This window comes from Oryza sativa, chromosome 2, assembly GCF_034140825.1.
Source record: "Oryza sativa Japonica Group chromosome 2, ASM3414082v1".
NCBI classification, from domain to species: Eukaryota; Viridiplantae; Streptophyta; class Magnoliopsida; order Poales; family Poaceae; genus Oryza; species Oryza sativa.
The window spans coordinates 16,928,566-16,943,390 of NC_089036.1; the positions used below are offsets into that span (position 1 = coordinate 16,928,566).

The window sequence follows — 14,825 nt, forward strand, 5'->3', positions numbered from 1 at the left end:
CTAGCTAAAAACCATCATCTTTATAAATAACAATTAAATTCGTCATGTAATGCCGACAAACAAAATTCATTGAAAATCACAATTTTGAAATGTTGCAGGTATTATTTCGCTGGTATACCGCTCTTAAAAGTTTCTTAAATTCATCCTACGTATGGTACATTCCTGCGCGAATGCGTGGGCTACCTTCCTAGTTAGCCGTAAATACTTGAACCTAGGTGGGCTGGTATCAGCACAAGGAACATAACCAGTTGAGTTACGCTCACCTCGCAACCGCCAAATATTTTGGTTGCGAACTCTCCGTGCTTGGTATTTGCTGGAGGGTGGCATTCGGCGATCGTGGTTGTGAAACAAACTCCTATATCATGCGGTGGGAGAGCAATATTTAAGGAGAAAGAACCTGGGATTTTGAAAATAAGTTTAGCGCTAAAGTTGAAGGCTGATGTTATTTAACTTAAAAAAACATGAAATTGTTGGATTGATGAAAGTAATGTGGAACATGCTCTACGAGTTATTATTTACAATCATCATCACATGATAGATTAGCTAAGAACATTATACGGACATGAACTCCCCAACACCATCGGCGTGTATGTCGGCCCACACACATACTTCAACACAATCTTGGTATACTTCATATCCAGATTTATAGTATTATTAGGATGTATCATATCGATGTACGAGGTTGGTTTATTTTCGTACAAGGGAGTAGTCGCATGCAAGGTAGTTTGTTGAACAGATCAATTCACGCGGTGAGATCGATCGATCGAGGCGCTTCAATCGGGCAGCTTGGAATCCGTCTTTGACCGCTGCTTGCTTCAATTCGCGGTCGTGTGCCCGGTATTATAACCATTTGCACTAGATCCTCTGCCCGTCGGAAACCTTCGATCCACCGTGTGCTCATCCTCCAAACCGGAGTCAATCTAGCTAATACCTTCATCTTCCGAGAGTACTTCAACCAAACCAAGTCAAGCCGTTTGAGATTAATTAAGCACGAGTTGGCGGCTGCCATACTAGCGCAGTGGCTGTCGGACATGGCCGGGTTGGTGATGAGCTGTTGCAACCCTATCCCTAACGTCACCAATGACGGCGCTGGAAACCCGGAAGCTCTCGCCGCCCAAACCATATGTAAGCATCCACCAATTAATATTTTGTTAGATCCAAGTAGATTAGATACAAACATGTTGTACTAGATTAGTGGAATTATTGTTTTATTACTTTTGTTTCTTTCTTTTTGCAGACACCGTCAACGAGATTGAAGCCTTGTATGAGCTTTTCAAGAGGATCGATGGTGCCGTCATCGAAGATGGCAAGATCAACATGGTACGCCGCGTTTGTTCATCATGTTTAACTAGGTTATAAATGCATATTGATTAGTAGAATCGTTATTTGGTTTACACATACCTTGAAGCATGCATGCATGCATGCATTTGTTTGCCCTTGATGATGGTACACATCAAACGGAAATTAAACACGTATGAATGAATCATGTCATTGTTTACTCGCTGCATGCGATGGCTCACTAATCCCAATCAATTATGAAGCCTCGGCCGTTCAATGATTATTTCTTCATGTTACCAATGAATAATTAGTCTTTGATTTCTAGCCAAACTGATTACATGGGGCCAAAGTTGAAGCTGCCTAAAGTTTTGAAGAAACACCAAATACATTCCTAGTATTTCTCCATTATTTCGGTCTTTTTACATCACCGTCTTAACTAATAATGTTTCAATTTAATTTGCAGGAAGAGTTCAACTTGAGAGTATTTGGTCCTGAAAAAGGAGGCACCTGTTTGCTGATCAGGTATGTATACACTTGCATGCTTTGATGAGCTTTTTCTTTCTCTCTTAATTCACCTAAATAAAGCAGATGATTTTTGCACTTTCACCCTCTTGTAAATAAACCAGCTCTTTAGTATGCCACATATCCAAATCTAAAATGGTCTAAAGTGCTGATATATCATAGGATTTATTTACAGTTAGTACTTAGGACACACGATTCAGTACTAGTGTTTCAGACGAGATAATTGAAGAAGATTGACAAGATACGTAAAATGAGGTGAACCATTAATGTACGATCAATTAAATATTAATTATTGTAAACTTGAAAAATGGATTAATATGACTTTTTAAAACAACTTTTGGATATATTTTTCTTTGTAAAAAAAATACACCATTAGTGGTATGGAAAGTTTGCACGTGGGAAACGAGGAATCTTTGCCTTCAATCCGCTAAAACGGACACATATGATATTGTCAACATGTATGTAAGGACAAAGCAGCAGACTAGCTGCTTTTTTGTCTTGTATTTTTGCTGTTTTGCTTTGTAGGTATTCGATTTATTTAACGTGAAGCATGAATAAGCTCTTGGATTTAAAGAGTTTGTAGTAGCTTTATCCATCTTCCATCTGATGCTCCCATTGAGGACAAGATTAATTGTAAGTTGATACTTGTTCAAAGTCCATGTCTAATGACTTCAGAAGGAAATGATCAACCTTAACCAAAGAAGATCATCACAATCAGGATATGCTCTACAAGTTATTATTAACAATCATCATCACGTGATAGCTTAGCTAGGAATATTATACGGACACGAACTCCCCAACACAATCGACGCGTATGTCGGCCCACACACTTGCTTCAACACAATTAGGATATGCTTCATATCCATATTGCATTCATAATATTAGACTGTGTTACATCGATGTACGAGCTTGGTTTATTTTGGAACAGATGGAGTAGTCGCACGCATGGTAGTTTGTTGATGAGATCAATTCACGCCCCGATCGACGATCGTGGCGCTTCAATCGGGTGGCTTGGATTCCGTCTTTGACTGCTGCTGCTTCGTTTCACGGCCGGTATTATAACAGTTTGCACCAGATCCTCCGCACGCCGGAAACCTCCAATCCGCCGGTGTTCATCCTCCAAACCGGAGTCAATCTAGCTGGCTAGCTAAAAACCATCATCTTCCGAGAGTACTTTAACCAAACCAAGTCAAGTCGTCTGAGATTGATTAATCGCGAGATGGCGGTGGCGATACTAGCGCAGTGGCTGTCAGATATGGCCGGGTTGGTGATGAGTTGCTGCAACCCTACAAGGTTGGTTTATTTTCGTACACTAGCAAAATGCCCGTGCATTGCAGCGGGTGTTAAATATGGAGCAATTTGATCGATGGCATTGCATATTTACCGTATCGAAAAAAACACCATTAATATTCGTGATACCTACCACGTGACGCCAATGAAAACACACCTTTGCGTGATGTCTTTGAAAATCACACAATTGCAAATTTACCGTATTAAAATAATACCACTATTAAAACCATGGTATTGCCGTCAAATATTTATTCAACCTTCGTCTAATGACATGCTTTCTAATTTTGGGTCTTTTTGAAGGAGGCCAAGCTTAGCCAAGCTAGTAGACATCTACCTCATGGGCGTGTGACGCGTGTCTGGCGACGTCACTAAGCGGGTGTGCGCAGGGAGGTGCAACCCGATGAGGTGGCCATGCTCGCATGGCGACGACATCTTTCTCCTCATCTACAACAACCGGTAGCTCCGTGTGCTTGACATGGCGTCTCCCTCGTCCCCAATGATGAGGACCACCCCACCAACTACTCGTTCACGCTCGGCAGGGCTGCATAGTCGAGAGAACACAATGTGTTGCGCATCAACACGACAACACGTACGCTGCTGTTGCACGAGCCGTAGGACTGCACCGTCCTCACCCTCGGTGGTGGCCACCACTGTGCGTGGTGGAGCTAGGGAGGTAGAGGCACCAAGCCCACCACACACCATCGGGACAGGACATGGGTGCACGTGATCGTCTCTGACGGGGTGACATATTTCTTGTTGCCTCACATACAACATGGACTAGATCACGGCATTCGTCCTCGAGGAGAAGCAATTGTGGCCAGAACTTGTCGATGGCATGCCGCTCGCTGCATGGTGCCTGACAAAGACCGGCCGAACTGCCTCCACCTCCGCATCACACTGGCCGCAAGATGAGAGGCGCCTAGCTTGGTGGTGGCCGATCGACGACAACTACATAGCTGCCACCCCGGACCTGTGTTTCCTCCTTTCTAGCTAACTCCAGCGATGGCATGGCGGGAAATGCACTGGTCGAAGTAGTGCACCAGTCTCTGTCGATGACGACGTGAATGTCAAGGTTCTTCCTTATCGTACCTTTTGACTGGACCATACCACCGCCATCATGGTGTTGGCGGTTGTTAAATGTCGATTTTATACCGCCAACATCTGTATAAAGTTCGGATAATAAAACATCCAACATAGTGATAGGTGCTTAAATCTCACATATTCCACAGTGTTGGTGTATATTTATATGCAGGTGATAAACCCCGATGTTGGGAGGAAATCTAGACTAAAGTGAGGAGAATTCTGTGTCCATACAAGGATGGGTTGTGAACTTCATCAAAACATCAGTAAATCAACCCAAAATGCCAAGAAATGGATAAAGGAGGATTAGGGGAAGAGATGGGCCGAAGACCAGGCCAGATGGGCCCAGCCCAGGTTTGGCCGAACCACAGTCGTTCAGGTTGGGGTTTGGCGTGGACGCTCCAGATCATTCCCTGATGGCGGTTAGAGGGCACTTCGGACATTTTCCCTTCGCCAACCGTCATACCTACCCCTATATAAGGACATCATCTCACTCACTTCAACACACACTTCCAAGCTTGAACTGAATTATAAGAGGCTTTATTGTACTATATTGTATACTAGAATAGGAAGAGAGTAGAGTAGAAGAAGTCGGAAGAATTCCGGAGTTGTCGGTAATTTTCTCCTATTTCTTTTATTCTGTTTATTACTCTGAATTCAATATAATATTCTTCTTGAGTAATTTAGATTTGTCTTGTGAGAATTATCTCTTGGTTAGTTCCTAAGTAGCATATGGGATTATTGTTCACTATAATCAACTAAAATATAGTGATTACTTTGGTGAGTTATAAACACTAAGGTAGATAGTAATTGCTTAGACGTGGTGTTTAGGTAATTGTTATCCAGTAATTGCTGCGTATCCCACAGTACGTTTGAGGTGGGTGTAGAGATGGTGACAGCCCTCAAGATCACTTAAGTCCTCCCTGTCCGGGTACGTAGTAGAGCAACATCTGGTAACAGCGGGTTGCCAGTGCCTGAAGTATTGCATTAGGATTAAAGTTAAGCTTTCCCTAGACACTGTTCCTCACTAGTAAATCCTCTCTATCCTAGCCTATCATTTGCTTGGTGTCCTTGGATGAACCGGAGGAAGATCTGACCACACACGTTCCCTTGGATTCGATACCCTTGGAATACTCCATAGGGGAAGTGCTACATCGGTATATCCGTGCGCTTGCGGATTTTATCTGTGATCATAAAAAATACCAACACATGGCAGCCATTTTTTCCTTGCTGGCACAGCTGGTCCAGAATCAGGATCGGCAGTGATCATCTTCGGTGCTGTGCCACCTACCCGTGCGCCATCGGCGCAGCCACCAATAGCACTACCAAGAGGATCGATGGTCATCAAAGCTGCCAATGGATGCCTTCTCCTATTGCCATGCTAGCTGATCTTGCTCTTTTTTGGCCACGTGCAATTGCAACAAAAGCAATGCAAAGAGATGCATCATAAGTGATATTAGACTAAATATATTGGGGATGTGGTGGAGTTAGATGGAAGAGATTAAGGGTGTGTTTGGTTGAGCTGTGGCTTTTGAAAAAGCTGCTGTGAGCTATGGACTGTGGAAAAGCAGCTGTGGAAAATCAGCTGTGGCTAAAGCAGAAGCCCATTTGGTTAGAACAGCTGTGAAACTGTATGTTGTAGAAGAAATACCTGTAATACCCCTAAAGGTCTGTGGGACCGTTTACATACAAATTACTCGTAAAAACCTAATCTGTTCAATATTTCGTATTTAAAATGCTAATTTTGAAAGAAAAAAATTATAAGTTTTTCATCCATCAAAGGTTTTCATCAAAATATATTAGTTTTTCATCCATCAAAGTGATATGGTCCATATAAACAGAGCAAAAGATAAATGATTCATACAAACCTTATCAAAAAGCTACTACTACAAGCCTCATCATCAAGGATGATTCCAAATGCAAACAATCTTTCTTGCTTTGCTTGCATTCTGGTGAAACTGAGGATGCAAACAGATCAGAGTGATGTGTTACTTCCAAGGCAATCTTCCACTAAACAGGATGCATCATCCAAGGTGAGATGAGAGTATGAGACACCTCACCTCACTGTAGGAGACTCATTGAAGCAGAACAAGGCAAAGGTGAGTCAGGATAATGAGAGCCTGAACACACTGACTGACCAACTCGAAGAAAACTACACTGTACTTTTTTTTTCTTTTTTCTGTTCTTTAGGCACCAAACTGGCGAGAGGCTGCTGCTCGACTTCCAGCGACTTCGCCCAGAAGCTGCTGCTCGACCTCCGGCGCCGCCGCGAGAGGCTCGGCTTCAACTCGCCGGCGCCGCCGCAGAGCACATCGTCGTCCAATGCCGCCGCTCTTCTTCGTTGTCCAACGCTGCCGCGGAAGGGGCGGGCAGCATCGAACACCTTCTCCGATTGCACGCCGCCGCCGCCGAGGCGGCCGTCTCGGCGAGGCTGCTTGAGCTGGCGACCGACGATGACGCGGCGGGCCTCGGGAAGCTCCTTGCGGCGTGCCCCTCCCCCGCCAACGAGCCCGCGCCATGGAGCTTCTGACCCCGCTCAGCCTCGACATCAAGAACGACGCCTAGCCTCTGACCACTACAGCTGTGTGCCGAGCTCGGAGTTCGACCACGCCATCGCTGCCGCTATTGCCGCCGCCGTCTACCACCTCACCTCCATCCGCAAGCAGCCGCACCACCACCCGTGCCTCTCGCCCGAGGCGGCTGCCGCAGCGAGGAGGTGCGTGGAACGGGAGGTCGCCGCGCTCCGCCACATGCATGGCCACCCGCACGTGGTGGGGCTCCTCGACGTCCTCGCCACCCGCTCCACCGTGTACCTCGTCCTCAAGCTCGCCCGCGGCGGCGGCGGCGTCATCGCGACCTCCGTCTCCCCCTTTCCCCTTTCCCCGCAACGGGCGAGGAGGAGGAGGAGGAGGAGCAGCGGCGGCGGCTCGGTGAGGAAGAGGAGCGGCGCACAGTGGAGAAGCGGTTCGGCGAGGAGGAGGAGCGGCGGCGGAGGCTCGGTGAGGAAGAGGAGCTGCGCGCAGTGGAGGAGTGGCTCGGCGAGGAGTGGCGGCGGCGGGGCAGCTCGGCGAGGAGGAGGAGCGGCGGCGGCGGCTCGGTGAGGAGGAGGAGCGGCGCGCGATGGAACAGACAGGTGAAAAAATAGAATGAAGCGAAACGTTTTTTTTTCACTAGTAGCGTTGCTACGGGGAATTTTGTTGATCACGGGGGGTAAATTCTGGCATCGAAAAGACAAATATGGCATCGTAATGAAACAATCTCATGGCGTTTACTAAATTATAAAAAGCAACATAGATAGAAGACATCTATGAAAATTTGATGATGTTATACAAATAAAGCACAAACAAGAAATATAGAACATCCAGTAGATACGGTATTTCTAATGGATGATCACCTCAAATTAAATCACTCCATATTATAGTTAAATAACTACCCTAATGTTGTTCCATATAGTTAAATAACTACCCTAATGTTGTGCATTTTTTATACACTTTAGAAAATCTTGTACGCCGTTAGGGATGTTGCTTTCACACTCATTTTGTTGGTACATCAGTAGATTTAGCAAAAAAAAAGTTTCCTTAGCTCGTCACCATCCTGCACATGTATTTAATAAGTTAAATTTTGGTAAATATATAATAATGTAATATATAAATAATCAATGCCTGTCACGACTTACATTAATTGCCGACAAATGTGGTTCTTTATTATTCCATGTACACATGAAAAGATGAACAAGAAAACCCGATAAACTCCTAAGGAAATTGAAGAGTTAGCTTCCCTTTCTCTACACAGTTAAATTTGTTGGTTTGAACGTGTTTTTAAGAAGATAACTTACCTGTTGTAAACCGGATTATTGACAATTACTTGCCTCCACAAGTTGATGTCTTCATTCCACCTAGAGCCAGGGCATGCCTTTCTCATAGCTTTGTTGAAGTGATCACAAATAGTTATCAGTTTTCTGGTGTATCTCATGTTTGGGTTATTTTTATATTCTGGCATAAGTGGATTTGGGTCTAATACATAGAGCGTTTGACTTTCTTGGTCCACTACGAGCACGATAAAACTTCGAGCATGGCGTACTAGTATAAGAATCTACAAAAGATCAACCATCAAGATAATATATAAAACACGGCCATATACGATGGAATCTTAGCGATCTTATCGCTTTGCACTGTGAAAGTTTGTAATGAATTTCTGACCAACTACCGACGGTCTCTGCAAGATTTATGTTGTCATGGTGGACCAGGTCTTTACCAAAGCCAGTAACCCTCTACATGATTTAAAAAATGGTTCAATTACATAAGCAATAGAGAAATCAATATATTCGATATTGCGATTCTAGGTAATAACATGAGCAATAGAGAATGACATGAGCATTAGAATTTAAAAACTTACCCAAAATTGCAAGTCCAGGCAATGATTCGATATTGCTTCTTTAGTTTTATGAATCATCTCGATTTTTTCATACATGAACTTATGAATAGCCATGTTGAAGCATTCACTTTCCAATGGCTCGTCCTTCTTTAGTATTGTTTGAAGCTGTTTAAGACTCAAGCTAATAAAGTGCGGCATTGAACTTTGTACCCATATTTTCCTGTCAATCAAAGAAAAAATTTAATGCATATATGAATTACGATTGTGTATACAATGCATTGCAGTGGCTTACTCCATGGCTTCAGCACAATTAATCTGTTGGATGTAGTGCAGAAGGCCGCTTATCAACTCTTGTTTACTCATCTTAGATACCACAGAGAGTAGTGAACTATATTTTTTTTACTTCTTTAGTTTCATTAATGTCCCTTGTAGAGCTGAATTTCTGTTGATGACTACCCAATATAACAACATCGTCATCACTATCTTTGGTATCTTCGCTTTGTTCCCCGGTCGTCATGACCGCCTTATTTGTTTTCCAACGTAATAATACACTGGCTAGTTTGGACCTAAAAAGTGTAATATCCTCCTACGCATTAAAAAGTAAATTTGTTTAATTTAAAATAGATAAGATATTTGATCAACTATTTTTTTATTAAGAAACACACCTGTGTAATAGAACGAGAAAGTGATTCACCTGTCCAATTCTCCATAAGTTTGAGCATGAATAGTCCACATGAAGAACTGCATTGTTTTAAAGTATAAGTACAACTATTAAAAACTAAACAACAGTACACCATTTGAAATATATCATTCATCTTATATTAATATTCCATGAAAAATTTATTTGTAGTATACCTGTCTTCCTGAATTCTTTCTTTTAGTTGTTCTATTATTGGCCACTTGATAACATTGAGGTCACCCCATTTGTGGCTAGGCAAGTCCTGTTGCCGTCCAATAATATTAAGATGATATTGTAGTCCTTGTAGCTGCTCAATTATCATATTTGCAGTCAGCAATATACATAAATGAATTACAATCTTAAAAAAAAAGAGAGTTCACATGTCATGTACACTAACCGTATTTGCGAGGTCAACACGATTGAATGTCATACACATGGAATCAAGTACTTGTATCTGTTGTTTTTCTGTGTTGACAACCGGTAAATACCGATGTTTATCTTTCATATTTATTGGAATAAAAATCTAAACAAGACATGGAGTTAGGACATATATTATATTATATATATATATATAAATAATAAACTTAAATACTATCAAATATAGAGATCCAAACAATACCAGTTCATGGTCTAGGTAATTCTTCACTATCTTTGTAATAAAGTTATCTTTATCTTCATTTACTCCATTGACCCCAGCCGCTTTCAGCATGTCAGAAAGAAACGGGTTTTCATATTTGACTTTCTTATCGTTATTTGCTTGCTCCCTCATACAGTGTATGTACGCACTGATGACCTGTTGATTCAATTAAAAATCTGCAATTAATAAAGAATATGTTGGCAATTAAATTGTAACGTTGCTTCATCATAGGTAGTTTTACTTACATCATCGTTCAAAAATTTATCTCCAGAGAAGGCACGTTAGGTGATGTTTCTTGTTATAAAAATCTCCCATGTCCACCAGTGTACAATTTTCAGTCAAATCTTCAATTAAAAATATGGCCATTACATCCTCGTCTGTTAATTCATAATCTGTAAAACAAAAAAAATGAATTCTGATATCACAAAGTTTTATATATAAAGCACAACCACTATTAAACCAAAGACCAAGAGATAATTATGCATGCACCCAATAAAATTAGAGGTCTTGGTGGAGAGTTTAAATAATAATATTTTAGTGGAGAAGAGGTGTTAGTTAATGACATGCATACATATATGCCTTATATTATGAAACAACTTTAAAAAGTAATTTTGCCGTACATTGTGGAATGAAGGGAGTATGTGAAAACCATAATGTACCTTGAGGGAGATACTCGTAGGTCTGGCCAAACATAGATCGTATCAAATTTGATGGTACATTAATATTTGGCATGCTGACTTTGCATACTCCATGCTCCTCGGATTCCGAATTTGTTGCTTTCTTTGAGGGTGGGGTTGTAATGATATCAGCATGAATGGCGTCTTGATTGACCTGAGTACCACATGAAATTAAGCAAGGATATCTATATTGCATATGGAAATTATATATAACACTGGAAAAAAAACACGTCGGCAGGGATGTCAATAACATATTATTGTAGCATTAGTCGGTGCAATGCTTTATTTTGCTCGATCATAGCTATCAATCTTTTTTTCTTGGTGAACCATACCACTCAGAGTATTATATATTATTTGTAAAATAAGCTGAGGGCCAGGTTGATTTTATGTTGAGTTATGTTGTTAGAGTTATTTTATAAAACCATAAAAATATATTTGTTCTAATTGAAAACTATTTAATTAATTATGCGTTAATGAGTCCCTCGGTTTTGCGAGTGCGAGAGATGAGTTCATCATATAAGTAAAGAAGCAACCCTGAGAACTACGCACAAGCTAGTGTAGGAGTATATATTAATGCAATTGACATATTTGTAAGTAATAATTTTTTAATATAATAGTGGATGGCTAGCTAGGTGCTTTAATTAATAATCAAGTAACGTACAGTGTATAGCATTAATCTACAGTACCATGCATTAACATTAGCTAGCTAATGTACTGCCTGCTATAAGTAACCCAAATCGCAATAGAACGCATATATATATATATATATATATATATATATATATATATATATATATATATATATATATATATATATATATATATATATATATATATATATATATATATATATATATATATATATATATATATATATATATATATATATATATATATATATATATAGAGAGAGAGAGAGAGAGAGAGAGGATACTCATATGGTACTCTATGGTGCCCAGGCTCCAAGGTATAAAACACACAAATTCTCTTAAATTTTTAAAAGTTTTCAAATTGTGAGTATATACCTAGGAATATGAATTTGATTCATACTAATACCTAAAAGCAAAATAACTCAAACTAACCTTTATTTCACAATTTATTATTATATACCTAACGAATTATATGTTTGGATGTTATATACCTAGAACCAAAATATAACAAAAAAAAGTTAAAACTCAGTTCAAACTTGTTTGAACTTGTTAGTAAAGAAGTTAATGTTCATACCTAAACATTTAAAAAAATTCATACTCATTCAAATTGGGTATATACTCAATTTGAATATTAGAGCCCATACTCCATATAGCACCAGTTAATTTACCTATATATATATATATGTATGTATGTATGTATGTATCGATAGTCTTCATGGACTAATTAAGCTGGGTGCTTAACTTACCGGATCAATATCTGTGCTGACATTGCTTGGCGCCGAAGAGGACGGCAAGGGCGGCGGAGGAGGAGCCGGTGACGGCAATGGCGGCGGCGGTGGCGACGACGGGACTGGCGGCTGAGCCGGCGACGACGGGACTGGCGGCGGCGGCGGCGTCATCGACAACAGTAGTGGCGGAGGAGTCTGCGGATGTGGCGGAGTCGGCGAGGGCGGATTTGACGGCGATGCATCCATCGTGTGGTGGTCGCGTAGTCTGGTTTCGGTGGATTTTGCGACGGCAGCGGCGCTTGTTTACCAGCCTTGGTATTCGGCGAGTTGTGCGGCGGCGATACGACGAGCAGATCAAACTGAATATCACGACAACGCTTAGCAAGGAAATAGGGCACCAGCTTATCTTATATAGGGCTTAATCTTTATGAGTTGATGGGCCTTATCAACTCGAAAGTGATTCTTGACTGACTAATATTATATAGGCCTTAATCTGGATGAGTTGATGGGCCTTATCACGTGTCCTGGGTACGCAGGAGTCGAGGCGGTTTCACGCTTCTTCCTTCCTTCCTGACTAATATTATATAGGCCTTAATCTGGATGAGTTGATGGGCCTTATCACGTGTCCTGGGTACGCAGGAGTCGAGGCGGTTTCACGCTTCTTCCTTCCTTCCTGACTAATATTTATATAGGCCTTAATCTGGATGAGTTGATGGGCCTTTTCACGTGTCCTGGGTACGCAGGAGTCGAGGCGGTTTCATGCTTCTTCCTTCCTTCGATTATTTTGTCCTTCAATCTTCGGGACACTTCGATTATTTTGTCCTTCAATCTTCGGGACACTGAATAAATCCAATATCATGGTTACGATTAAAATTAGAAGGAAAAAAATTGAGAGAACAAAATTGTTGGACCATGCACGTACGTATATCTCGTTAAAAAAATAAAGGGAATGTATCACAATTAAATTTTTTGGTCGATCCGGTCCGAACAAACCGGATGCAATTAATTAGGACGTAAAATATTTTTTCATAATATTATAGTTTTGGTTTAATTTATGTGTATGAAAATAACACGTGCATTGCAAGGGGGAACATATGCATCATTGGAAAACCATGTGTTTTTTTATCTGGTTCGAACATACCGGACGAAATCCGGACATAACAAATCATCATAATCGAAATAATAGGACAGTTTAATTTATGTTTCTACGACCGAAAAAACAACGTTAATAGACCAGAGCATCCCTACAAATGTTAAACATGTAACCAAAATCATGAATCTAAAAGCAATCTCTTAAGCTTATTAAAAACGGGCGATAGTATTCTCTTGTTGTATCAAAGGCACATCTCGTCTGATGATTCCTTGAGGATCCAATCGGTCTAAAAGGGAAGCAATAGTAATAAATTTCGCTCTCAAGGAAACGACTGCTTGAGTGAACTGTAGAGCATCCTCATGAGAACTAACGAATAAATGACGAATCACGCCCAACTCAGGTGCACTGAGTGAATCTGTAGAGTTGGTCAATTCGGAGTCCACCGTAGTAGTTGATATCTCTGCACGATAAGCAAGTCAGTCTGACAGTGTTCAGTTCTATTACCTCGCAAACAAAATGGTAAAATAGTAATTCATTTTAGGATGATTTGTTACTTACCGGTTAGAATATCTAATTTCTTGAGCCATGTAGCAGACATGCAGCAATACTGTGATACAAGTGCTTGCCACCACACTGTATGTCGAGATGCATATTCACCCCAAATTCGAAGAAAGATTACCTTATATCTGTAGTACTAAAAGTGGATTAGGGACCACTCACAATATGGGAACATGTTATGTAAAAGAAAAACTGAAAATGAACTCACCGACGATTAACCAAGGCAATATCCCTAGTAGGTATACTTTGTCCGTAAAGTTAGTGATGATGTATTTCTCCCACGTATATAAGCACACCAACAACATCTGAACGAATATTTATGCAATGAACATAACTATAGAGTTTAAAAATAGGGCTGAAAATAGTTATTGAAGGTTGTTGCTTTACCTATGAACATATCATCACTTATCGCGTCGGTAAAAATAGCACCGAAGTCTACAAAACGAGGCTTGCGTAGGGCTGTCTTTGGTGTCAGAATCATACAAAACTTAGCTTGCATGGTTAGGTTGGCATAGGTAGGCACATCGGTCGGTTGGAACCCACATTAGTAAAATCATAGACTAAGCCACTCTGTATGGTTCCATTAAAACGATCTGCTTGCTGGTCATACGCTAGTGCTTCCATCCTTGTATCCTACGTTTAAATTGTACATATATAATAAAGGCATAATTTCCATAATTTTTGTGCACAACGCTCAATTATATCTAGCAATTAGGAGGAGAGGGGTGATGCGTGTGACATACCGTTGCATCCTTTAGGATAAACCGAATATATTGAGCACCAAATTTGTTTTGCTGCACGGGAGATTTGAACACCACCTTCGCACTCACCTTCCAGCATGTTCGGAAGACGTGTTCCATCTTAATCTCATCGAACTCTACTGACCTGCAGCCATGCATAAAGTAACGGTAAACATACAAAAGGAGGAACGTACCCTCAACTTACGAAAATTTGATATAAAATTTTACACAAAATGACAAATAAAAGAAGAATAACAAACATGTGAAATATCCTTTCCTGTTAAATGGTTTTATGATTGTTACAGGTTGAGATGCATCAGGCAGCTGTTCTGACGTGGGGGCATGAACCCGGTTGGAGATGTGTGTGCGATAGTTTGCCGACATCATGTTGTTGTAATTGACACTCTATTGGAAGTGAATCATTGAAGTTGCCAAAAAAAATTGTAATATTAGACAAACAGATAACATGGAAATTCAATTTGCAACAAACGAGAGTATACCACAAGAATGTGGTGGTGT

General features: G+C 40.8%; 1 non-coding gene and 1 pseudogene across 1 annotated transcript; both read left to right on the forward strand.

Annotated features, from left to right (window-relative positions):
• Positions 1-1,031: 1,031 nt before the first annotated feature.
• Positions 1,032-14,825, forward strand: part of LOC107279997 (calcineurin B-like protein 3) — a 37,330-nt pseudogene continuing 23,536 nt past the window's right edge.
• LOC112937989 (uncharacterized) lies at positions 6,056-14,793 on the forward strand. The gene is made up of 2 exons (XR_010739676.1): positions 6,056-7,303; positions 14,612-14,793. It is a non-coding gene; the product is annotated as an uncharacterized protein (transcript).